Source organism: Neophocaena asiaeorientalis, unplaced genomic scaffold (assembly GCF_003031525.2).
Source record: "Neophocaena asiaeorientalis asiaeorientalis breed wild unplaced genomic scaffold, Neophocaena_asiaeorientalis_V1.1 scaffold28, whole genome shotgun sequence".
Taxonomy (NCBI): domain Eukaryota; kingdom Metazoa; phylum Chordata; class Mammalia; order Artiodactyla; family Phocoenidae; genus Neophocaena; species Neophocaena asiaeorientalis.
In genome coordinates this window covers 243,672-270,987 of record NW_020173400.1, presented here as the reverse complement: position 1 = coordinate 270,987, position 27,316 = coordinate 243,672, and the positions used below count along the sequence as shown (strand labels likewise).

Genomic DNA, 27,316 nt, shown 5'->3' with positions numbered 1-27,316 from the left:
TTCAAGTACAAAACCCTGTATTCATTTAAAAATCTCTTAGTAAGTATTTCTATAGGCATCTGTCTATATAACATTACAAAATAATTATGCATGTCCTTGCATTCTTATATAAAAGTTATTAAACATTATACACAACTTTCTTTTAGCTAACTCAGGGTTATCATAATATTCAATATTGTATTCTACTATAGCACACAACCATATTCTGCATATACTTTTTCATTATACTATTTCACTATGAGCTGTTAAAACTCACTGCTCTCATGTTGCTTGCCTCCAACATTTCTCTGTATATTCTAAATTGGTTACTTCTAATCTAGTAGAAAAAGAGAAAATAGAGTTTAGTTAAATTGTGGCTATTTTTTTTTATAAAGTAGGCATGAAATGACATCATGTCTGGAATTTTCTTTAAAATACTCCAGCAACACAAGCATGCCAACATAAAAAAGTAAATGAAGCAACACTGTCAAAACATTAATAACTGTTGAGGTTGTGTGATGAATACATGGGAGTTCATTGTATTATTTTATTTTGTTTATCTTTGTAAATTTCTTTAATAAGAAAGTTATTAAAAGAAAACTTTCTTTAAAGAAAAATGCTAGCTAATAAATATTAAAGGAAAAATATAATTAGATTATAACCACTTTGCCACTGTAACGTAATGACTAATTCAGGCAGGGATCATGCTAATGATCCTTTAAGCATGCTAAAGCCATTGAGTGAAAAGGTGCTGGAGACCAAGATATTCACGTGGTCTCAAAGTATCACCCTACAGTTTACTTATTGATTTATTTTATGTCTGTGTGGTTGTTATTATCAATTTTCTTTTCTTTTTTTAATTGAGGTAGCATTGGTTTACAACATTACATAAGTTTCATGTGTACATTATATTTCTACTTCTATATACACTACAGTATGCTCACCACCAGAAATTGAGTTTCCTTTCATTACCATACAGTTGATCACCTTTACCCATTTAGCTCTCCTCCTCCCAGCCTCTTCCCCTCTGGTAACCACTACTCTGTTCTCTATCTATGTGTTTCTTCTTGTTTGCTTTGGTTTATTCATTTATTTTGTTTGTTTTTTTGTTTTTTTATATTCTGGAGATTCCTCAAAAATTAAGAATAGACCTACCATATGATCCAGCTATTCCACGTATGGACATTTATCCAAAGTAAATGAAAACACTTATTCAGAATGATGTATGCACCCCTATGCTCACCACAGCATGATTTACAATAGCCATGATATAAAAAGAACCTAAGTGCCCACCAATGGAAGAAGGGAAAAAGAAGATGTAGGATACACACACACATGCGTGCACACACACGCACACAATAGAATACTAATTATTAATTCATAAGGGAAATGTACCTTTACAGAGGAGAAAACTACCTTTTCAGGCAGACATTATCTAAGTGATCAGTCAAATTCAACATCATCGATAGTGGGTCCATGCTGTCATTATTTACTTTCTGATGTTATGAAAATATACAATATCACCTATGTAGTAATCTTACCAAAACTGTTTAATCTGAATTTAATAATGAAGAAACAATCAGAAAAATCTAGTTTGTATATTTTTTACAAAGTAACTGGTCTGAACTCCTTAAAATGTTAATGTTGTGGTTGAATATTGAATCAGTCAAAAGCAATAACGATAAAGCCCATTATTAGAATAATTAGGGATATTCAAATATGGTAGATAATGTTTTTTACACATTTAAATTTATTGGTTGTTGTAATAATTTTGTGGTTATGCAGGACAAACTTCATGTTCTTTGGGGACACATGCTGCTGAAGTACTAGGGGTAAAGTTTCATGATATCAGCAACTTACTTTGTTTCTTTTAAATTAAATTTTATTGGAGTATAGTTGCTTTACAATGTTGTGTTACTTTCTACTGTATAGCAAACTCAATCAGCTATACATATACATATATCCCCTCTTTTTGGAATTTCTGTCCCATTTAGGTCACCACACAGCACTGAGTTCCCTGAGCTATACAGTAAGTTTTCAATAGTTACCTATTTTAGACATAGAATCAATATTGTATATATGTCAATCCCAGTCTCCCAATTCATCTGACCTGACCGCCCCCCTTCCCCCTTGGTATCCATACGTCTGTTCTCTATGTCTGTGTCTTTATTTCTGTCTTGCAAATAAGATCATCTATACAATTTTTTTAGATTCCACATATATGCATTAGTATATAATATTTGTTTTTCTCTTTCTTACTTCACTCTGTATGACAGTCTATAGGTCCATCCACATCTCTACAAATAACCCAATTTTGTTCCTTTATATGGCTGACTAATACTCTATTGTATATATGCACAATATCTTCTTAATCCATTCCTCTGTTGATGGACATTTAGGTTGCTCCCATGTCCAGGCTATTGTAAATAGTGCTACAATGAATATTGGGGTGCATGTATCTTTCTGAATTATGGTTTTCTCAGGGTATAGGCCCAGTAGTGGGATTGCTGGGTCATACTGTAGTTCTATTTTTAGTTTTTTAAGGAAACTCCATACAGTTCTCCATAGTGACTGTATCCATTTACATTCCCACCAACAGTGCAAGAGGGTTCCCTTTCCTCCACACCCTCTCCAGCATTTATTGTTTATAGATTTTTTAATGAGGGCTATTCTGATGGGTGTGAGGTGATACCTCATTGCAGTTTTGATTTGCATATCTCTAATAAGTAGTGATATTGAGCATCTTTTCATGAGTTTGTTGGCCATCTGTATGTCTTCTTTGGAGAAATGTCTATTTAAGTCTTCTGCTCAATTTTTTATTGGGTGGTTTGTTTTTTTGATATTCAGTTGGATGAGCTGTTTGTGTATTTTGGAGATTAATCCTTTGTCAGTTGTATCATTTGCAAATATTCTCTCCCATTCTGAGAGTTGTCTTTTCGTCTTGTTTATGGTTTCTTTTGCTGTGCAAAAGCTTTTAAGTCTCATTAGGTCCCATGTGTTTATTTTTGTTTTTATTCCCATTGCTCTAGGAGGTGGGTCAGAAAGGATCTTGCCACAATTTAAGTCAAAGAGGGTTCTGCCTATATTTTCCTCTAAAAGTTTTATGGTGTCTGGCCTTACATTAAGGTCTTTAATCTATTTTGAGTTTATTTTTGTGTATGGTGTTACGGAGTATTCTAATTTCATTCTTTTACATGTAGCTGTCCAGTTTTCCCAGTACCACTTATTGAAGAGGCTGTCTTTATCCATTGTATATTCTTGCCTACTTTGTCATAGATTAGGTGACCATAGGTGCATGGGTTTATCTCTGGGCTCTCTATTCTTTTCCGTTGATCCATATGTCTGTTTTTGTGCCAATACCATACTGATTTGATGGCTGTAGCTTTGTTGTATAGTCTGAAGTTAGGAAGCCTGATTCCTCCAGCTCCGTTTTTTGTTCTCAAGATTGCTTTGGCTATTCGGGGTCTTCTGTGTTTCCATACAAACTGTAAAAGTTTTTATTACAATTCTGTGAAAAATGCCATTGGTAGTTTGATAGGGATTGCATTGAATCTGTGGATTGCTTTAGGTAGTATGGTCATTTTCACAATATTGATTCTTCCAATCCAAGAACATGATATATCTCTCTATCTGTTTGTGTTATCTTTGATTTCTTTCATCAGCATCTTACAGTTTTTCTGCATACAGGTCTTTTGCCTCCTTAGGTAGGTTTATTCCTAGGTATTTTACTCCTTTTGTTGCAGTGGTAAATGGGATTGTGTTGTTAATTTCTCTTTCTGATCTTTCATTGTTAGTGTATAGTGATGGAAGATTTCTGCATATAAATTTTGTATCCTGCAACTTTACTAAATTCATTGATTAGCTCTAGTAGTTTTCTGGTGGCATCTTTAGGATTCTCTATGTATAGGGTCATGTCATCTGCAAACAGTGACAGTTTTACTTCTTCTTTTCCAATTCGGATTTCTTTTGTTTCTTGTTCTTCCCTGATTGCTGTGGCTAGAACTTCCAAGACTATGCTGAATAATAGTGGCAAGAGTGGACACCGTTGTCTTGTTTCTGATCTTAGAAGAAATACTTTCAGTTTTTCACCATTGCGAATGATGTCTTCTGTGGGTTTGTCATATATGGCTTTTATTATGTTGAGCTAGGTTCCCTCTATGGCCACTTTCTGGAGTGTTTTTTATCATAAATATGTGTTGAGTTTTTCAAAAGCTTTTTCTGCATCTATTGAAATTATCATATGCTTTTTGTTCTTCAGTTTGTTAATATGGTGCATGACATTGATTAATTTGCATATATTGAAGAATACTTGCATCCCTGGAATAAATCCCACTTGATCACAGTGTATGATGCTTTTAATGTGTTGTTGAATTCGGTCTGCTAGTATTTTGTTAATGATTTTTGTGTCTATGTTCATCAGTGATGTTGGCCTGTAATTTCTTTTTTTGTGATAGCTTTGTCTGATTTTGGTATCAGGGTGATGCTGGCCTCACAGAATGAGTTTGGGAGTGTTCCTGCCTCTGTAATTATTTGGAAGAGTTTGAGAAGGATGGATGTTAGCTCTTCTCTAAATGTTTGATAGAATTCACCTGTGAAACCATCTGGTCCTGGACTTTCGTTTGTTGGAAGAATTTTAATCACAGTTTCGATTTCATTACTTGTGATTGGTCTGTTTATATTTTCTATTTCTTCCTGGTTCCATCTTGGAAGGTTGTACTTTTCTAAGAATTTGTCAATTTCTTCCAGGTTGTCCATTTTATTGGCATAGAGTTGCTTGTAGTAGTCTCTTACGTTCTTTGTATTTCTGCAGTGTCAGTTGTAACTTCTCCTTTTTCATTTCTAATTTTATTGATTTGAGTCCTCTCCTTTTTTTTCTTGATGAGCCTGACTAAAGGTTTAACAATTTTGTTTATCTTCTCAAAGAACCAGCTTTTAGTTTTATTGATCTTTGCTATTGTTTTCTTCATCTCTATTTCATTTATTTCTGTTCTGATCTTTATGATTTCTTTCCTTCTACTAACTTTGGGTTTTGTTTTTTTCTTCTTTCTCTAGTTTCTTTAGGTGTATGGTTAGGTTGTTTATTTGAAAGTTTTCATGTTTCTTGAGGTAGGATTGTATTGCTATAAACTTCCCTCTTAGAACTGCTTTTGCTGCATCCCATAGGTTTTGGGTCATTGTGTTTTTGTTGTCATTTGTTTCTAGGTATTTTTTGATTTTCTCTTTGATTTCTTCAATGATCTCTTGGTTATTTAGTAACGTATTGTATAGCCTCCATGTGTTTGTGGTTTTTATGTTTTTTTCCCTGTAGTTGATTTCTAATCTCATAGCATGTTGATTAGAAAATATGCTTGATATGATTTCAATTTTCTTAAATGTACTGAAGCTTGATTTGTGACCCAAGATATGATCCATCCTCAAGTATGTTCTGTGTGCACTTGAGAAGAAAGTGTATTCTGCTGCTTTTGGATAGAATGTCCTATACATATCAATTAAGTTTATCTTGTCTAATATGTCATTTAAGGCTTGTGTTTCCTTATTAAGTTTCTGTCTGGATGATCTGTCCATTGGTGTAAGTGGGATCTTAAAGACCCCCACTATTACTGTGTTACTGTTGATTGCCCCCTTTATGGCTGCTTGCACTTGCCTTATGTATTGAAGTGCTCCTGTGTTGGGTGCATAAATATTTATAATTGTTGTATCTTCTTGGATTGATCCCTTGATCATTATGTAGTGTCCTTCCTTGTCTCTTGTAAGAGTACTTATTTTAAAATATATTTTGTCTGATATGAGTATTTCTACTACAGCTTTCTTTTGATTTCCATTTGCATGGAATATTTTTTTTCTATCCCCTAATTTTCAGTCTGTGTGTGTCCCTAGGTCTGAAGTGGGTCTCTTGTAGACAGCATATATATGGGTCTTGTTTCTGTATCCATTCAGCCAGTCTGTGTCTTTTGGTTGGAGCATTTAATCCATTTACATTTAAGGTAATTATCGATATGTATGTTCCTATTACCATTTTCTTAATTGTTTTGTGTTTGTTTTTGTAAGTCTTTTTTCTTCTCTTGTGTTTCTCACCTAGAAAAGTTCCTTTAGCATGTGTTGTAAAGCTGGTTTGGTGGTGCTGAATTCTCTAACTTTTGCTTATCTGTAAATCTTTTGATTTCTCCATTGAATCTGAATGATATCCTTGCCAGATAGCGTAACCTTGGTTGTAGGTTTTTCCCTTTCATAACTTTAAATATATTCTGCCACTCCCTTCTGGCCTGCAGAGTTTCTGCTGAAAAGTCAGCTGATAACCTTTTGGGGATTCTCTTGAATATTTTTTATTGCTTTTCACTTGCTGCTTTTAATATTTTGTCTTTGTGTTTATTTTTTTTTAGTTTGATTAATATGTGTCTCAGTGTGTTTCTCCTTGGGTTTATCCTGTGTGGGACTCTCTGTGCTTCCTGGACTTAGGTGGCTATTTCCTTTCCCATGTTAGGGAAGTTTTCAAATATAAGCTCTTCAAATATTTTCTCAGACCCTTTCTCTTTCTCTTCTTCTTCTGGGACTCTTATAATTCAAATATTAGTGCATTTAAGTGGTCTCTGAGACTGTCCTCATTTCTTTCATTCTTTTTTCTTTATTCTGCTCTGTGGCAGTTATTTCCATCAATTTATCTTCCAGCTCACGTATCTGTTTTTCTGCCTCAATTTTTCTGCCATTGATTCCTTATAGTGTATTTTTCATTTCAGTTTTTGTATTGTCCATCTCTGTTTGTTTGTTCTTTAATTCTTGTAGGTCTTTGTTAGACATTTCTTGCGTCTTCTCGATCCTTGCCTCCATTCTTTTTCTGATGTCCTGGATCATCTTTACTATCATTACTCTGAACACTTTTTCAGATAGATTGGCCTATTTCTTCTTCATCTATTTGTTCTTGTGGGTTTTTACTTTGCTCCTTTGTCTGCAATATAATTCTCTTTCTTCTCATCTTGTCTAACTTACTGTGTTTGAGGTCTCCTTTCCACAGCCTGCAGGGTCATTGTTCTTCTTGCTTCAGGTGTCTTCCCCCAGTGGGTGAGGTTGGTCCAGTGGCTTGTGTAGGCTTCCTGGTAGAAGGGACTGGTGCCTGTGCTCTGGTGGGTGGAGATGGATCTTGTCTTTCTGATGGGCAGGGCCACTTCAGATAGTGTTTTTTGGGGTGTCTGTAAGCTTAGTATGACCTTAGGCAGCCTTTCTGCTAATGGGTGGGGTTGTGTTCCTGTCTTGCTTGTTGTTTGGAGTGAGGTGTCCAGCACTGGAGACTGTAGGCAGTTGAGGGGCCGGGTCTTGGAATCGAGATGGAGACTTCCTGGAGAGCTCTCGCCAATTAATATTCCCTGGAGCCAAGAGTTCTCTGGCAATCCAACATCCTGGACTCGACACTCCCATCCCAGAGGCTCAGGCCTGACCCCCGGCTGGGGAACTAAGATTCCACAAGCCACATGGTGTGGAGAAAAAAAGAAAAAAAGAGGAGGGAAGAAAACAAAGAGACTAACAGAACTCAAGACAAATAGCAATGACAAAAACAAAGAAACAGTAACAGCAACAGTTTAAAAAAAAGAAATAAACAGACAAATAAAACCCAAGACAAATGGTAAAAGCAAAACCAAACAAACAAAAACTAAGAAACACACACATACGAAAAAAGAAACAAAAACAAAGATAACAAAAAACAAGAGAACAACCAGACAAATAAATGAACCCAAAAATGAAACCAAACAATTAAAAGCAAAACTAACAAAAGCAAACAGCATAACAAATGCAGAATGCAAACTAAAGAAAAGCAAAGAAAACATAAAACAGGCACAGAAAAATCAAAAAACTTAAAAAACACAGCAAAACAAGGAGAAAACACAAAACAATGAAAAGTAAAAATAGAAAAATTTTAAAAATGAAAAATGTATTATTTTTTAAAAAATTTTTAAATAAATAATTTTATTTTTAAATATAATGAAACAACAGAAAGCAAAACATAAAAAAAATAGTAATGAGAATATTTTTCTGGGGCCTCCTCTGTCAGTGTTCTTGCCCCCACTGTGAGTCATGGCCAACCTCTGCCTCCCCAAGAGGCCCTCCAATACCTCTAGGTAGGTCTCTGGAACTGCTGTGGGCACTGTGGGGGCAGGTCAGACTGTGACCTGGACCAACTCTTGTGTGTACTTTCCCCTACAGACCAGTCTCAGTTATGGGAACACTTGTTGTCCATTCAGATATTCCATATACACAAGGTTTACCAAGCTGATAACAGGGATTTAATCTGTAGCTTGTGCAGCTGCATGAAAGATTTTTGTTCCTCTTCTTTAGTTGCCCTGCCCCTGGGGCTCAGCTGTGGTTCTAGCCCCACCTCTGCATGTGGGCCACCCACAGGGGTCTGCTCCTGAGGCTGTCCTGGAGCACTCAGGTCTGCCTCAGTGAGGACAGGGCGCAGAGGTGGCACAGCTGCCAGGGTCCCAGGAGCCCCGGCAGTGACAGGTGCTTAGTGGGGGTCGGCAGCCACGAAAGATCCGGTCCCGCTGGTGAAAAGGTGTGCGGGGAAGCTGGCAGCCACAGGTGAGAGATGCAGCCCTAGCAGGAGCCTTTCTTAGCACGGCCCTGGTGGTGGCCTTTCACAGTGCCTGGCAACAGGCACAAGAAGGTCAGCCCCAGTAGGGGTTGTTCCTGGCACCCAGCAGCAAGCACATGTGTGCCAGCCTTGGCGGGGCCCTTTCCTAGCACCTGGGGTGGCAGGGGCCAGTGAGTGGGGAGAGAGAAGCTTCAATGGTGCCTCCACCTCTTGCACATCACTCAACAACATTGCCTTGCTTCTGTGGCAGCCCGGGCCTCCTGCATAAGTATTCCTGGTTGTGGATTACCTCCCTCCCAACACTTCAGGCTGTCTGCTTGCAGCCAATGGCAGTCTTTGCCCCGGGTTTGCTCTCCAATACCCACATTCCAGCTCCCAGCCCCTGTGCACACCGATGGACACACATCCCAGTCTGGGACACACAAGGGTGTGGCACAGACCATTTGTTTAGGTCTCACTCTGTCTTATCTGCCAAGACCGGCTGTTTCACCCTCCTCCAACAGCCTCAGATGTTACCCTTCTGTCCCAACTGATTTCCCCTTCAGTGAGGGAGCTTCCCTGGATGCAGGAACCTCTTCTCTTCCTCAGCTCCCCACACAGGGGCACAGATCCCATCTCGCTTCCTCTCCTCTTCTTTTTCCCTTCCTCTTTCTTTTGTCCTACTCGGTTATGCAGGGAACTTTCCAGTCATTTCCAGTGTCCAAGGTCTTCTGCTAGTGTTCAGCTGGTGCTCTGTGAGAGCTGTTCCATCTGTAGCTGTATTCTTGATGCATTTGTGGAGAGAGATGGACTCCACATCCTCCTATTCCTCCACCATCTTGAAAAACCCCAGCAATTTATTTTGAAAGGGTTCCAAATGTGTGTGTGTGTGTGTGTGTGTGTATGTGTGTGTGTGTGTGTGTGTGTGTGTGTGTATGTGTCTGTCTGTCTCTATTTAAAGAAAGAAAAGGAGAAAACAAATATGGCAAAATGTTAACAATTGGTGAATCTAGGTGAGACATATTATATGGGTACTCATTATTCTATTCTTTCAACTTTTCAACAGGTTTGGATTTTTTTCAAATTAAAAGGTTTGTGAAATGTATAAAAAGGAGAAATAGTAAAAAAAATAAGTAGGTTTATGAGAGCATAGTATCTCCTTTAAGAACAAAGTGTATGGAGACCATTTTTTTTGTAACAAAAGTTAAAAAACTCTATCCTAGAGAAATTACTGAAAATAAATGAGAATCACTATATTTAAAAACTATGGCAAATTTTATTTAAACTTCAGTAACAAAAATATCTAATTTCCTTTAACTACTTCATAAAATTAAATTTGATCATTCCAAGCTACTAAAGTCATAATTCTAATAATGAAGATAGTCAATTGCTTTGCTATCTGATATCCATATTTTACTTTTATTATTTTGCTTAAAATATCATGTGTATAAGTACCATAGAAATTAATCACCTAATCATCCTCTTTGATGTTTCAGATTAGGGAACAAAAATCTAGAAACATAAAATGATTTGCCTAAACTCACCCAGATCTCCTTAGTCTCACTTTTTTTTTGTTACAACACACTACCCATTAGCATTTTAGTATTATTTGTACATTAAATCAAGGTCAACTTTTTCTTTAAGAGGAACATTTATGATCACAAATCAACTCATTTTAAATCTATTAAGAATAAAAGATGTTAAATCTAATCTTGGAAGTCATTTCTTGACCCTGTATCTGTATTACATATTATCTATATTGCCTGTATAATTGAAATCTGCATTATAATGTATCTGCATTAGTTGTTTAAGAAATAAATGGTTTGTCTTCAAGGACAGGCACATAATTACTCTGTATATTAATATCAGCAGGACACATGAGTTCATATGACATCTGAGGAAATTACATTTCATTTGTTCAGGGGGTGAAGCAAAACAGAAATGGCAATTCATTGGATATATTTGAGAATGTGTTCCTTTGAGATTAAAAATAGAGTCATATAAGCATTAAGAAAAAGTAAAAGTTATTGAATATTTATTAGAAGTAAGAAAACAATTGACAAACAAAAATCTAATGCATATTTGGAATGAAATTCAGTTTCTTACTGAGCAGGCAAAGAACTAACTAATAATTGTTTAAACAAATTAGTACTTGAGTCCTCAGGAAGGAAATTATACATGTATATGGTAGATAGCCCTCAAACCAATGTTTAATCTGAAAAATTCTCCAGGTAATTTACTTCAGGGACTATTGCCTAAGTCAGAGATTCAAGTCACACATTTAATGAGAAAATCTGAAGTGTAACAGGTTTGTTATGTAAAAGCTGTGGGAGCACATTGGGGAAAACAGACGGAAAGTAAAAGTGAAGATGTGTGCAATTAGAATCAGAAAATATTAAAATGGCCCTCATTTGGCACTGATTCTCTTTCATTGATTTGATTTCATTCTAAATATTGGGTTTTCTCTGCCATTTAGTAGTATAAAAATATTTTTTCTACTTAATAGTGTTAAGAGAGATTGAAAAATTGGCCTAAATTATAACTGTAACTTAATTCATTTATGCATTAGATTCTAATGTAATAAATATTCTGAAATGAGATTTCAACATTCCTGATGATATATTACACGTAGAATAATTATTGAATTTCATAGAGCTGAAGATATGTTAAGATAAATGATATGATTTTCATTCTGAATAGTTGAAACAAGAACTAAAAAGGGGCCAGATTCTTATAGAGTAAGGACATTTTCAAAGCTACTTTTGTTGAGGATTAGTACAAAGTAACATTTGCTCTAATGAGAACTGTGGAGTTTGATTCTTCCCACATTTGAAGGTGTGTGTGATCAAGGCCACTGGGTTATGGAGACAAAAATGTGATTTACACTAAAATGTAGTGACTAGCAGGTGCTATATCACCACTGCCTCAGGCAGTCTTATGTTGATAAATTTTACACCTATCAGAATAAGGAGAAAAGAAGCACACTCTCCATGACACATTTTAGTTTCAAACTGATAAACCCAGTAGAACCAAAGAATTGTCACAAAGCATTTTGATAACCTTTCTTCATAAAACATTTTACCCATTTGGGAAATAAGGAGCTGCTTTTTGAGTTGGTATAATAGTTTATTTCTGATAGAAGGTGAAAGTATTTAAATGCCTCCACTTTTGGTATTCAGAGATGAGCAAATAAGCTAAAGAATAAAGATAGGCAAACAACCTCATTTTTTAAAAGTGAATATGTCTAAATTTGGTCTCAAATTCTGAATATTTCATGATTCCACTGTGAAGCCTTTGCAGTAATGTAACAGAACTTCCAAATTATATACAAAGTATAACCAGAAAATACTTTATTTCAAAATATGCATACATTGCTATAAATATATATACATATCTATATCAGTAGGAATACTTACTGGAAAATGTAAGCATTCTGTAAATTGTACTTGCTCTTATTCAGATTATTTGTATTTACTATAATAACTTTGTATTTTAATTGTTCTCAAGTTTTTTGTAAACACAAGTAATTATGTCTCTAGGTGGATATCCATATACCCAAAAGCACTAAAAAGTCACTGCAATAAATAAGATGGAGGTTTAGGTGGAATCAAATAATAAATTAATAGAATTTTTTCTTTGCTTTTGACTTGTTCTAGAATCATTATCAACACATCCCTAATGTAGTAAGTGCTAGAAAATGTGGTAGAAAATAAGCTAAATAATCTCATATGTTTTAAAAACACTTGATATATTGTCTCAGCTTGTGTCCCTAAGGGAGACTCTAATTTAATCACTTGAACTAAAATCACTATGTGCAACTAGCTCAGCTGCTAGTTGTTCAAAGGAAATAAACTGTTTTTTTAGAGTAGACCTTTCTAAATGCTGAAGTGGTTTGATTTAGTTGTTAGTTCTAAGCTGCAAATTGTGGAGACCTAAGTATATAGCCGAGGGATGGTAAAGTACTTGCTACAGAACAGAGATAAATGTTAAGTTGGCAAATAAGTAGTCCAGCTGGCTTGTCTTTTTTACAGAGGATAACATTTCATCTTCAACGAAGACATTCTGAATTGTTAATTGTCAAATCTACAAGTTCCAATATTTGTTTCATTTCCAAAACTGTTTGGTGTGGTGTTGACATGGTAGACAGTCTCCACATTTGGAGGAGGGGATGAAATGAGAAGTGTGAAGATATATATATATATATATATATCCCTGAGCATTATATAGAGTTTGATTCTTTTCTACTTTTTGTGTCAAGCACTATGCTAGACATGTTACATGCTTTATTTCATTAAATCCTCACAGGAACCTTTGAAAGACTGGGTTCTGAGCCTCAGAGAGTTTGAGTTTAGGAAAAATCATACAGCTAGTTATTTGTAGAGTTGAGACAAGAAAACAGGTGTACCCAAAGTGTCTAGTAAACAGTGGATCTAGTATCTAAACCCAGATCTATTCCTTTTAGGAACCTCATCAAGTCAAGAGAGCAGAGATTTTGGATACTATCAGAGGAGAAATTTCCAAGTAACTTGTTAATGGCAAAACCGACCTTAGAACCCTAAGCTCTGTACTCATTATTCTAGATAGTAACAGATACAAATTTAGTTAAGGAAAATAAGAAATTCTAGATAGAATATAGGTATTTATCTTAAAGTTTACAATGGATGGTCAGTAACCTTGATTTACAGTTCCTTAGCTCTCCTAACTTGAGAAAGTAACCTAATGGCTCCAAACTTTAGGTACCATGTTTTTAAAAATGAAGATAATAACTAATTGACACATGCTTAAGCAAGTTGTTTTAATGATCATATTAGAAAAATGAAAACATTTGGAAAACTGTCAGTTCCAGTAAAGTTTAAACATAGTTATCATATAACCCAGCAATTCCAGTCCTAGATATATACCCAAGGAAAGTGAAAACATAGGTTTACACAAAAATGTGTACACAGATATTCATTGCAGCATTATTCATAATAGCCAAAAAGTGAAAACAACCCAAATGTCCATCAAATAATGAATGGATAAACTGTGGTATATCCAAACAATGGAATACTGTTCGATAATAAAATGGAATAAAGTATTGATACATGTTGTAATATGAATGAACCCTGAAAACATTATGTGAGGTGAAAGAAGCCAATCACAAAAGGCCACATATTGTATGATTCTATTAATATAAAATGTCCAGAATAGGCAAATACACAGAGACAAAAAGTAAATTAGCATTTGTCAAGGAGTGGTGAGAGGGGAGATTGGGAGGTACAGGCTTTGTTTTGGGGGTGATGTAAATATTCTGGAAGTAGTGGCAACAGATGCACAACTCTGTGAATATAATTAAAAACCATTGAACTGTAAACTTTAAAAGGTTAAATTGTATAGCGTGTGAATTATATCTCAACAAAGCTGTTAAAAAAAGAAAAGTCAAGACATTCTGTGAACTAGAAATAGCTGTAAATTTCAACTATCATTACAACTACTAGAGCAATGGTAGAAGAGTAGATGGTTTATAACGTCAAACTATCTCTGCTCTTCTAATGGCATCTGGATTTTAACCTGCCTAATATATCCACTGCTAATATTAGCAATGGAAACAAGCCTCCCTAAATACGTTTTACCAGCTGAAGCTCATCCTGCAAATCACTGTTGAGAACATATTTCTTATTTACTACTGCTCAGTAAAGAAACTGATTGCAACAAAGCACATAGATGACTTGTAGGCATGGCTCCACTACCAAGGAGGCAACTGATTAGTAATGAATCTAAGTGGTTATGTACCTAAGCAAAATAGATACATTTCAAAACATATTAATTTGATAGGAGGAAAAGTTAAAAGGTATAGATTGTATAATCAGCTTCTCCAAAAACAAGGGAAATCGGGCTGAGTGTTAAATATAGCAGTGTTCCTAGAATGTTGATTAGGGTTTGATCATGTGTGTGAAGTAGAAACTTAAAATCCATTCACTCAGCCAAGCCAAAATACTCAGGGTTAGGTGGGTTGCTTCTAGTGCTTTCAGTTTGCCGGACAAGGAACAGCTAGCCCACAGGTTGGATTACAGCCTCTCAGGGCTAGTAAACCAGACATGCATAATCAGACATTAACTGCAGTGCTAATGTGTTCCTCTGGGCTGAAAATAATAAAATTCATTTTTGTACAGCAGTTAATCAAAAGGTATTAGAGAAATAATCAGGGGCTAGTATGCTTTTAATTGAACAGAATGTTTCTCAGTAGCAACATGTTCCCTCTTTACCAAATTATAATTTTCTGACTCTTCATGTGGCCATTCTTTGCCGGTTTCATTGATATTATTCCCTCATACCAAATTCACCAGCCCTTCTGATCTCAACATTAAAAGGTTTCATCTCGGAGATAAACATGAAATGATCCCCAATTGCAGTTAATTGCAACAAAGTCATACTTTCCTTACTCAAGGAGAAAAAAACCCTTTTGAATATGAATGTTAGTATTCATGAAGCCATTGAAGCAGTGTGTCCAGCTAAACATAACCAAAATATATTATGCATTCAGGCCCTTTTATTTCCAAAGGCAGAGTAAAATTTAAAAAGGAAATCAACACCACAGTCTTCTAAAAGGATACCAAATAACTGCAAAATTCAACTTATTGTGACAAGCACGAAAATACAAAACTTTAAAAGTTGTCGACATCAGAGTGATGATAATGAAAACAAAGTGCTATAAAAGTATTTCACTGCTTCTGAGCATCTCTGTGTTATATGAAGAATTAAGAAACACAGCTCATAAACCCACAAAGCCCCTCAAAATGAAAAAAGAAATGTTACACAGTTCGGCAGCTCAATCATTTTGTTTCTTAGGTGAATCTTAGAGAGAGTGTATTTTACTAAATTAAAATAAAATAATAATTACAATGCTTATTACTGACACATGCCAAGCATTGTTTTCAATGTCTTAGATGAATTAATGTAATCTTTACAACAACCTCATGAGGTAAGTAGTAGTTTAAAAATGAGGAAATTGATGCATAGAGAGGTAACTAGCTTACCAAAGTCACACAGCCAGAGAATCATAATTCAAATCTGGACAACCTGGCTCCAGAGTCTTCATACTTGACTATTACACTACACTGCCACTATATCACTAGATAACTACCTGACAAATGCTGTTTTCTATCTCTACTGTATCATTGTTAACTCTGAAATTTAAAAATGTTCCAATGGTATATGGCAGCTTTTGATTGTATATGGATGGTAGTCAAGAATGGAATCTGTGCCATCAGTGATTGCTGGTTAAGCTATAAATGTGATGTTTAGGTGACATATGAGACAATTCCCTGAGCTCACCATGCCGTGATTTGGTTGACTTTATTCTCTTCTTCCTAATGGAATGTTATACCATTCATATCCTACTTATATGTCACCTAGATTCAATAGGCTTCACTGGAAAATATAATGAGACTATGGATAACACACCCACTGCCAACCATGTTTTTTCTTTTTAGATTCAATAAATCATGTGCTATCTCAAGAATGCTAGAATAATTCCTTTCTTTTCAGTACACCGTTAGTATGGATTTTTAAAAGAATGCTCATTGGAACATCAGCAGGTATAGGTTTATCATACTGGCACTAAAAGCAGAGTCCAGGCAAGTTTGTTAGGGTGGTGACTGAGCTGGCTCTTCTTTAACTCTATCTAAATTCTGGCTTATATCAATAATATAGTAGGGGCTCAGCAGATATGTTGGTGATGTGAGATTTGGAATATTTGATTACAACACTTTACTCCGCATAGTTTGTAAATAATAACACTGAATTGGAAAGCATAGTTGGCTAATTCAGTCAAAAGCATTAGTATGCTTCTCAGACAACATATGAAAATCACTGAGGCCTGATATATTCTATTATACTTTGATCTCGCTTCCTCCCATGCTCCCTCATGTATATAACAAGTAGTATAGCACATGAATAAAGGCATAGTTTATGGAATCAGCCTATCCAACTTCAAACTCTGACTCTGCTACTTAACAGCTTTGTGACTTTGAACAAGCCACTTAATCTATTTGTATCTCCATTTCTTGAAATGCTAATGACAATATTATATGTCTCATTCCTGGGGTTGTGAGCATTAAATAATATTTCAAAAATTCTTAATAGAGTGCCTGGTGCATGCTAAGCGTTCAATTAATATTAGCTACTATTATTACTTTTATGTGTGATCAGGGATGGTTTATATGAACATGCACAAGGGTGACCTAAACTTCCTACCCTTGTTAACCCATCAGAAAAGATACATCACTAAGGTTCTCAAAGACATGTCATGCATGATACACTCAGGGAGATATACAGCACCAAATGTAGACATTTGTGACTAGAAATGAGGGAATACACAGAGATGTTGGTTGCTGCATTCTTGACCATCCCTAAAAAAGAAAACATAATGCAGTAGAAAATAGCATGAGCAGACTCATGTCAAAATCCAAGGTCTGAAACCCACAGAGCAGTATGATGATCAAATAGCAAATTAGTTAAGTCTCAGTTAATGGAAGATAGAAATATCTAATTCACAAAAACATTCTGAGAATGATATAGTATATATAAAATGCCTAGTACCATCCTCAGAATTCAGCAGCACTCAGGAAATGTTTGATCACTTTTCCTAATTTCATAGATAGCTATGGTCTGACTACAAAGATGTTTTTCTCCAGCCTGTTAGAAGCTAGGGTTATTGATTCCATAAGTGGTATGCCTTCTCTTCCTCCCTCTTTGCCAATATATCCCATCTCCCGGAACGAAAATATCCTTGAAGTAGAAACTGGAAACTCAGTGAGTGATTTCCTTACCCACATAAGAAGTGAGAAAAGCATAACTCTAGCTCATCATGAGGGCTGAACAACTGTAATTCCACAGCTGCTTATGAATTAAAGACATTTCTTAATCTCCTACTGCTACCAATTCCCCAATCTTGGTACGCCTTCCACTCAGAGGCTAAGAAAAAAGAAAGATTAAAAAGAAAACTTTTTTTCCTTTTGACCAGCAAATAACAGGGCAGCAGCCTAAAAGAAATAAACTGTTCTTTCACTCTATGAAAAGAAAAACAAAAGACTCTTATACTATGATGGACCAAAATGTCAAATAAAATTAGACCAAACTGTAGAGTTAAACCCAAAAGGAAACTTTTCTTCTAAATTACTGCATTTCCCTCTAGCTATCAGAGACTTTTTCCATGGCCATTGCTAATGACCTGAATCAAAAGAAAGCACTTTGAAAGCACATTGGAAAGAAGTATGTGTGTGTGCGTGTGCTTTTGTGTGGGTGTGTTTGAAATCTCAGTACATCTTAGGTATTAGGTTCTAGGGGGAAAAAAAGGTTTCATGTATTACAAAGCAAGTCTTTAAAGAAAGTGAAAGGAGAAATGTTGCCTTTATGGTAGAGAAGGTTACCTTTTCATCTCAAGATAGTCAAAGAAACATTTTGTCCTTTTTAAGGGATATTTAGACACTTTCATCCTTTTGGCAAAAGAACTTCTGAACTACTGGAATTTAAACTTAAAGTTAAGGTACAGGTTTAATGGAAACTCTTTGAGCGATATGGTTTGGAGTTGATATTACATTATGCAGGCAGTTGTTCCAATAGCCTAGAAAAAAACATATGTTCATAGAATTCTTTCACAAAGATATGTTTATGGTGTTCTCCAAAATTATATGGCATCACTGACATTTAAAATTCTAGAACCAAAGAATAAAGTAGCTTCTAACCTACCTTTCCCACCCCTCACTGAGTATACCCTCCCTTCTTCCAATTTTATGGATTCACTGTGCTTTCAGGAAATAATCTTAAGATTAAAAAATTTCACCAGAGTGAACTTCGACATTCCAGAAGGCTACAGAGAGAAATGTTCCATTCACAGGGAAAACTACACTAGGTTCACCAATATGGATGGTGGTGGAGAAGTAGGTTCCTAGGATCAAATAGGCCAAGTTTCTGGGGGTACCACATTCTACAACCTAACTAACTCCACGAAGATTTATTTGGAAGGGTGTTTTCACTGAAAGACAAAGGGTTGCTGAGGGCAAGCGGTTTCCATATAACTTTCCTCCTAAATCATCCCTTCTTTAAAATCATGTGATGACTTATTGCACTTGAAACACATCCCTTTGTGATCTGTCCACTGCCTTTTTCAAACTTCATATCGTTTCATTCTCCCCCTTGCCCACTATACCCCAGTCACACTGCTCTTCTGTTTCATGAAGACATCAAACTGATCTCTGCCTCAGAGCCTTTGTGCTTACTGCACCATCTACCTGTAATTCTCTCCCCACTTTTGCATCATTCAGAGCTCAGGTCAAATATAATCTCTTCCAAGAGGTTGTCTCAAACCATCCTATATAAAATACTCCCAGGTCCTATCCCCACCCCCACCATTCTCTGCCCCATTACCTTGCTTTGTTTTCTTCCTAACAGAAGATTTTCAACAAATATTTGTGTAATAAAGGAACACCTCATACAGTAATTCTTCACTTCCAGGTAACTGGGTGAAGGTCTCAGACTAATGCAGAATCGACACCAGGATAAGAAGGACCAAGGCCAGGCAATAATTTTTATGTTCCCAAATCTCAGTATACATAGTATCAAAAAGAAAAATATCCAGGTCACAGGTTGTTGTTTTTTTTTTTTCACTTTCATCTAATAGATATGATGGCAAAAACTCTGTCAGGATTCTTACCAAGAACTGTCTTCCTTTGGGAGTAGGAGAGGGAGAGGAAATGAAATCAAGTATCCTCCCTTGAGGAACGCCTTACCTGTCAGATCTTGCATCTGCTTGGCACTTACAAGTTGAATTACACCGAATGGACAGAGGACATAGGTTCTGCCACTAAAGGGATGGGTGAACTTGAACAAATCACTTTAGTGTTTTTATCTGTTACATGGGAGTGAGAGTTTCTGTCAAGTCTAACTCATGGGTCTGTTTTGAAGTTCAAATTAAATAATGCTTATGAAAGCACTTTATGCTGTCAAGCACCATGTAAATGTAAAGTAAGGTTTTTACAAAAGTTTTATATTTCCTCAAAAGGAGAAACAGAATATTTTTGCATAATATTCAAGTATTTCTAGAAAACATGTGTCTTGGTTGGCTATTAATATTCAAACCCAGTCAAGATTCCACCCTTCCATGTCTTTAAGACCCTCTCTAGATCCATACAGACTTATAAAAGTACTTTTTTGCAGTAGTAAGAACAAATAGGAACTGCTTCCTGTGTGTACAGCAGACCATAAATTCCCCTGCTAAGATTAAAGATTATGCGGGATTCATGGGCTAAAAGACAGGACTAGCAATGAAAGACACCAAGTAGTTGAAAAGAGCCAGTCTTATAACAGAGGCTACGTAGTATGATTGAGGAAGCAATGTATACCATTACCAGACTACCACATTGCCTTAAATTTCCACCATTACAAGAAACACTTTTCATGAATCTGAGTACTTTTTTTTTGTGGTACGCGTGCCTCTCACTGCTGTGGCCTCTCCCGTTGCGGAGCACAGGCTCCGGACGCGCAGGCTCAGCGGCCATGGCTCATGGGCCCAGCCGCTCCGCGGCATGTGGGATCTTCCCGGACCAGGGCACGAACCCGTGTCCCCTGCATCGGCAGGCGGACTCTCAACCACTGCGCCACCAGGGAAGCCCCTGAGTACATTTTAATTTGGTCAAGGCATTCATTATCTTCTTTGAATGGGACAGCCCACCAGCTCATTAACACTGTAGCAGGGACTAATTTATCTGATTAATCCACTCCTACCCACTGCCATTTAGTCAAAAACTCTAATGGAGTCTCTAAGGAAACCAGAAGCAGAAGATCAGGTAAATTTTGCTTGGGTAAAGAGGCCAGAGGCATGGTGTCCTTATTTGAACATTTGAAGCTTTCAAATGGGCCCCAAGCAGCCAAGAGACAGCAAGTAGGGTATCTGAAGGAGACAGGAAAAGTCAATTTGGCCACGCAACTGGCAGAAATTCAAAAACTGCAGTCACTCAACCCAAACTACTATGTTGTTGGGCTTCAATTCAACTAAAGCTAAAAAGGTTCTTGAGACTCTTCTGCTTTATCAAGTTTTAGTCCTATTTACACATGGACTGTTTTTTTTAAATTATCTTAACTAGATCTTCACCAAAACAAACCAAAAATTTGTCCCTACTTGTGCTTGATAGTTACAAGTACATCTTTGTTTTTGATAAAGAAAGTATTCTTGATAATGTCTACCTCCATGAATCATGGATAATTCCAATTTAATAAAGAAGAAAAGTTACAGTATGAGTCCAAATGATCCAAATGTCCTTTAACCATTAGAGAAATGAGCCAAACATGATTCCTTTATAAATAATCTGACTCTAATTTCATCCCAGTTATTGTTTTATCAAAAAGGATCTTATTGACCATTTTTGGTCTGTGTTTTAAAAGGAATTTTTTCCACATAAACTAACTTTAAGGTGGTCTACTTATTATTAAAAAATAAATCTTGAAGGTCTAATGAGGCTATAATTCCCCAAAACTTCATGATCTTTTGGCAAGAATATTACAAAAGGCAAAGGTCTTGCTCGACATCTAATGTAAAAAGCTGGTGTAACACTATGGCACTTCCCTGGATGACTATAATTTGCTTATTATTCATCAATATTTCAAATATTTTCTGCCATAAACTATCACTACTGTTTCATTGTTGGCTTACTTGCTGTAGTAATAAATATGGATGATTATGAACCAAGGTAGTCATTAAACAAATCTAAAATCATTATTATAAAATGGAGAGCATTCTCTAAGGGTTTTCTTTAATACCAGGAGTGAATGTTAGAAGAGCAGGGTGGAGAGAGATAATAGTTTAGGGTGGGAAAGGGAGACATTTGTGTGTGGCACACTTAGTGCTCAGAAATGGTTCGTATGGAAAGCTCATTTCCAGGGCGGCAGCAACAGGCAACTGACTGATATATAACAATTTTTGAAATGGCAAGTGGATGTTTTATAGAAATGACAATGCAATCATGATAGAGAGGACCTAGATGAAGGGCAAAACTGTTTTCCTGGTGGTACTGCCTAAAAAACAGTCATTTCCCATCCAAATCATAAGATTTCTGCCATGTAGAATCAGATTACAAAAATAAGGACCCTAAGTATGGAGATAACAGAGAGTACTTGAATGCAAGTGCCCAGACTATGAGGAATATTCAGTACTAAAATAGAAAACACAGCAAATTAGTAGTGAACATGGAGATGGACAGTGTAGAGAGAGCACACAGTATACACAGCAGAAGAAGTGAAGATAATGTGAGACACATAAAAAAAATAAGGGCCCCCAAAATGGGGGGAAATGGACTAAGATGAAGATCAGTTAATTACTTACTACCAAATATTTTTTAAGAAGAGATTATAATTAATTGAGTACATTCAAAATGTTTTTATTAAATTGTTAAAAGATTTGTCAAAATATCATCATAAAAGGTTAAAAACAAACTAGGAAAACATTTACAAATATAAGACAAAGATTTTCTATCCATATACATACTAAATTACTACAGATCTATGAGGAAAGGATGAATCTCCATTTATGCCCATGTTCAAATGGCATAAATGTGCAGTACAAGAAGGGAAACCCAAATGACAATAAATACATGGAAATGTATTCTACCTCAATGATAATAAAAATAAATTGGTAAGATTGAGAGAAATTCCCCAGGACAAACAACCTAGTTTCTTTTTTAATCTAGTTAAAAATAGGCAAAAGATTTAAACAGGCACTTCAAAAAAGAAAATATATTAGTAACTGATGAGCGCATGGAAAGATGTCCAACATCGCTAGTCATCTGAAAATGCAAATTAAAACCCCAATGAGATATATTATATTTACCCACTTACTAGAATGCCTAAAATTAAAGACTGAAAATACCAACCTTTGGCAAAGATGTGGAGAAGCTGGAACTTTCATGTGTTACTGCTGGAAATGGAAAATTCTACAATCACTATGGAAAATAGTATGGCACACCTTATAATGTTAAGCATACTAACTCCAAGCAATTCCATTCCTTGGTGTTTACCAAGGCAAATGAAAACTATGTCCACACAACAACCTGAATATGAATGTTCATAGCAGCATTATTCACCATAGCCAAAAAGTGGAAGTTACCCAAATGAACCTCAACTAGTGAATAGATAAACAAATTGTGGTATATTCATACCATGGAATACTACTCAGTAACAAAATAAAATTGAAATGTCAGTAGTAGAAACAACATTGATGAATCTCAAAATCAATACAAAGTGAAAGAAGTCAAACACAAAAGAATATGATTCCATTTATATGAAATCCTATAGAGGGCTAAATTTTGTGACAGGAAACAAGTCAATAGTTACCTGGGGTGGGGGTGTGGGAGGATGTAGCAGAATTGGATGTAGAAGTTAAAAAAGACACCTGGAAACTTCTTCGGGTGAAGGAAAAGTTCTATAGCCTAATCATCATGGTAGTTACATATTTGCATACAATTACCAAAAGTCATCAAATTATGTGTTTAAAATTAGTGAATTGTATTGTAGGTAAATAATAACTTAATAAATCATAAAAGAGCAAAAACAAAAGTTAGAGGTAGTTTCCCAAACTCTTCCTGCTAGTGGAGGTGAAGGAAGCAAAGGTAAAAATCCCAGAATAAATCCTGTGTTCCTTTCTAATTCAGGCTGTAAAAGACAATCAACTCTCTAGTCCTCCTTTCCCCCTAGCATCAAAATCTTCTGGTGAAGTTGTATGCTATTATTTGGCTAAAAGCAATTTTTAAAAAGGATAATTTCTCTAAATATATGATCCTCTCTGAATTTGTAGCATCCAGGCTTGTTTCACAACATAGAAAAGGAAAATAAAAATAAAAGAACTTTTGAATTTGTGGAAAACAGAGTAAGTTAGCCTGGTGGTTCACTACAAAACTGGAGGCATTCCAAGGATATTTCAGCTAAGTTATAAGATTAAAATTTTGATTTATGTGGCCTGACAGAGCAAATCAAAGTCACTTGCTGTTAACTCTATAAGAACAGACTCCCGACTATTGACAAAGTATCTTATAAGGATGCAGATCAAAGGGAGTTATTTCTAGATGTGGTTCATCAAAATAATCTTCACACATCTATGAAATCTTATCAATGGTATATTTTAGCATTGGAACTGTTCTAGGTAGTTAAAACATCACAGAAAGAAACCAAAAAGTGAATAAACAAGTTCCTTAAAAAGCAGCAAGTTTGGAGACTAAAGATGAGCTTCTATTTTGAAAGATTCTTGGTAATCTAATTAGAGTAGCCCCAAAGGCTACAAAAGAAATGCCTGGGACAATCTACTGTTTGAAAGTCACAGTCAACACCACTTAGAGTTATTAAAAATTAGAACTGCTTCAGATATGGACAAAGACTATTCAGAGGAGAATGTTGTATCATCAAATCCTAGTAGTAAGACAGACCCCCTCCCCCCACTGGAAAGTATTGAAAGAGCAGCAGAGAGAAACAGCAGGGTCTGAAACATACTGAAGAAAAGACTTCAGACCTTAGTGGTCTTCATTCTTTTCTGGTAGCAGGACTACAACAGGGGAACTCTTTTCTGAAAATTCTAACCAAGGTATAACTGGTATTTCTAGCCAGATCCCCTCTGCTGACTCCTCCACAAACATGGTAAGGGTTTCACTCTAAGCCAGCCACTTTCCATGTTTATAAACAAAGCCAAACAAAAGTATAACCAGGATCACACTGAGTGGAATAAGCCAGGGACCCCTTTCTGCTCACCTACAGCAACGACTTCAAGACCGGTTTTGGAAATGCCAGCTTTATGAAGGCTATTTTACAGTCTCTGTTTTCATTTTAGTCATGTAGTCATGTACTAATGATTTACCTAAGCAAGATATTTCATGGAAGAAAATCCCATTCAGTGCTTTTACCAGGCTTTTGCACTCTTGCTTATTAAGAAGGATGTCTGTAGCTCTGAAACTAAGAAAGGTTTACTCCAGAAGGTTAAACATACTGTTTCAGCTGCTGCCAGAGATTCTCTGGTTATATGCAGAATAATGCTTAAGTTTTAAAAACTTTTATTATGGAAATTTTCAAACATACATAGAAGTAGAGCCAAGATTACAATGAACCACCTCGTATCCAACGCTCAGCTTCAACATTTATCAACTCCTGTCCAATCTTGTTACATCTATGCTCCCCTTTTTCTTTTGCTGACTTATTTAAAGCCAATCCTAGATATTGCATCATTTATCTATAAATACCTCGATGTTCATGAGTTTTTTATTCAGTTCTTAGAACAACTTAAAGGGGACACAAAATTAAATAAAATTTGAAATATTAAACCCATAACTGGTAGAAGGCTCAACAGATATTTCTAGTACCTGAGAATACTTATATCACTAACTTGGAATTTGAGGTTCACTACTATATCATATGTAAAGCAAGTGGACTGACCATTTCCCAGGTAGGACAATTTAATGAACTCTACCCTGACATTCCCCATTGTCTCCTTGGTAAACATAAGTTCCTCTGACTTTTCTTTTGGGCAAAAGAACTGGAATATTCTTAAAAGAAGTGGATTGAGAAGTGTTTTGCCATGCATAAATTTAACTGACTTTGCAGCATTCTTGCTCTTCATCTAAAAAGTTATAGCTTAAACGTGGCTCTCTCACTTTACAGAGTTTGGCCAGAAAGTCACCATTCCAAGATATCCAACTCCAACATTTCACTGCATTGAAAATATAAAGCTGCCTTTTATCCTTGGGAGCGCACATACTTCAGGTTCTTGATCACTGAAAGCCTCTCACACAGTGAATACCTTCACTATTACCCTTGTACATGGTCAAGGAAATCTAACTTCAAATCCCAGAGTTGCATGGCTTTATGGATTGATCCAAAGAGTCAGAATTAGTGGCCCTTAGCCAGAGTCTATGTAAAATGTCAAACGGAGCAGCAGCAGAAAAACTTCAGGAAAAGTTTTTAACATAATGAATAGAGTTCTGACAAATTCACATTAGAAAACTTAGTATTGAAGGGAATGAGCAAGGATGAAAATGCAACAGCTGTTTAAGAGATAACAGAGGGACCGGTCTCACTGTTTGGGCTGTGACGATGATGATGAACCTGCTAGCAGCCCAGATATAAGATTTGCAGAGGCTTATTTTCAACTAATGCCAGAAACGTATGGAACTGAGGAGCCCTAAGCAGTCACTGAGCCATATCCTGACAGTCTGAATGAGATAAAGATTTTGATAAGGATAAAGTAAAAAAGGGCATTAGGGAGAGGTTGACTGGCACAGGAGGAAGTCTTAAAACAAGGGAAAATAGAGTAAGCACTTCAGGAAGTACTTGGCTCAAAGCCCTCAGGAGCAAGAAAGAAGATGATGACATCAAAATTGTTACAGAATATGCCTACAAGTATGTTCAACAACTCATTTTTGAGTGCTTTGGGTTCTGGTGAGAGCTCTGGATATTTATCGTTAGATATAGTGCACTAAGACTGAAGCTGAGGAACAGAAATACAATCTGAAACTCCATGTTTTCCTTATCCCTATTGGCTTCTCAGTGCTGTCAGCCATTGATTCGTCCTCTTCTTCAGGTCATTACACAAGTGATGCATATAACATTTAGAAGCAGACATGGTTCAATTACAATGATCTAGAAGTATCTAACATTCAAGAGGGCTCAGTGAAGAGTAGTTAAGATTGGAGTGGTTATAACTTCTTTTATGTGCACAAGGAGATATTGATATACTGCTGGAAATAAAATCATTCATCACTTATAAAGTAAGTGGGTAAATCTAATCATTAGGCCTTGTGACAAACAAAATATTGGGCTGTGTGCACCTTGAAATCTCTCTCCTATTCTTCCCCACCTTCAAGACACACACACACACACACACACACACACACACACACACATCCATTTCCTCTATCCACTGAATTCTACCCGATACAGGAATAATCATCAAATCAGCTACAAACAAAAGAATAAAACTATAATCATCAACAACCCTTATTTTGGGCTCACACTTAAAGTTCATTGGTCTCCTTTCGTCCTGTGTGACCAGAGTGGCATGTTGTATTGTTCTGGAACTGTGTGGGTGTATGTAGTGTTAGATGTTGGTGTAGACAGATAAGATAGATAGATAGATAGATAGATAGATAATAGATAGATAGATACATAGATATGTAGATACATAGATACTTAGATAGATAAGGGGAAAACAGAAACAGTATTCGGAATATACATGCACAAAGACTAAAAGCACAGCAGTATGGAGAATAAATGAAATAAGGAAGAGTAAGATAAAGCCCATTCATCAAGGAAATGTGTTAAGATTCAAAATCATTTGGCTTTCTGCCTTTATGCTTCTCAAACAGTTTAAGTAATACTCGAATTATTCTTATAAATTTTCTTGTGTGTTTTTCATCAGTAGAGTTTATTGGAACACCACTCTCCATGTTACATTAATGGCAGTTTGGCTTACTTAACAGAGAATACTTTTTGGTCACTTAAGGAGTTTAAATTACTTTTCCGTGACTTGTTAAGTCTTTCATTGCTTATATATAATCCAAATAAATGCATATGGGTACTTCGTGAGGGTGAAGAGAGACTAAGGAAAATATATATGTGCTGATAGGAAAGTATCTCCACAATGATGATGGATAATATTACTAATTTTAAAAAGTAAGGTACATAATAGTAGGTTTGCCATTATCCCATTCTTGTGCATAATGTATGCATGTATTTGGGTGTATATGCTGATACTTATATATAAAA

At 36.0% G+C, this 27,316-nt stretch overlaps 1 pseudogene; it reads left to right on the top strand.

The window, feature by feature from the left end:
* Positions 1-661: 661 nt before the first annotated feature.
* Positions 662-25,323, top strand: LOC112401078 (ubiquitin carboxyl-terminal hydrolase 37-like; annotated as a pseudogene).
* The last annotated feature ends 1,993 nt before the right edge of the window (positions 25,324-27,316 follow it).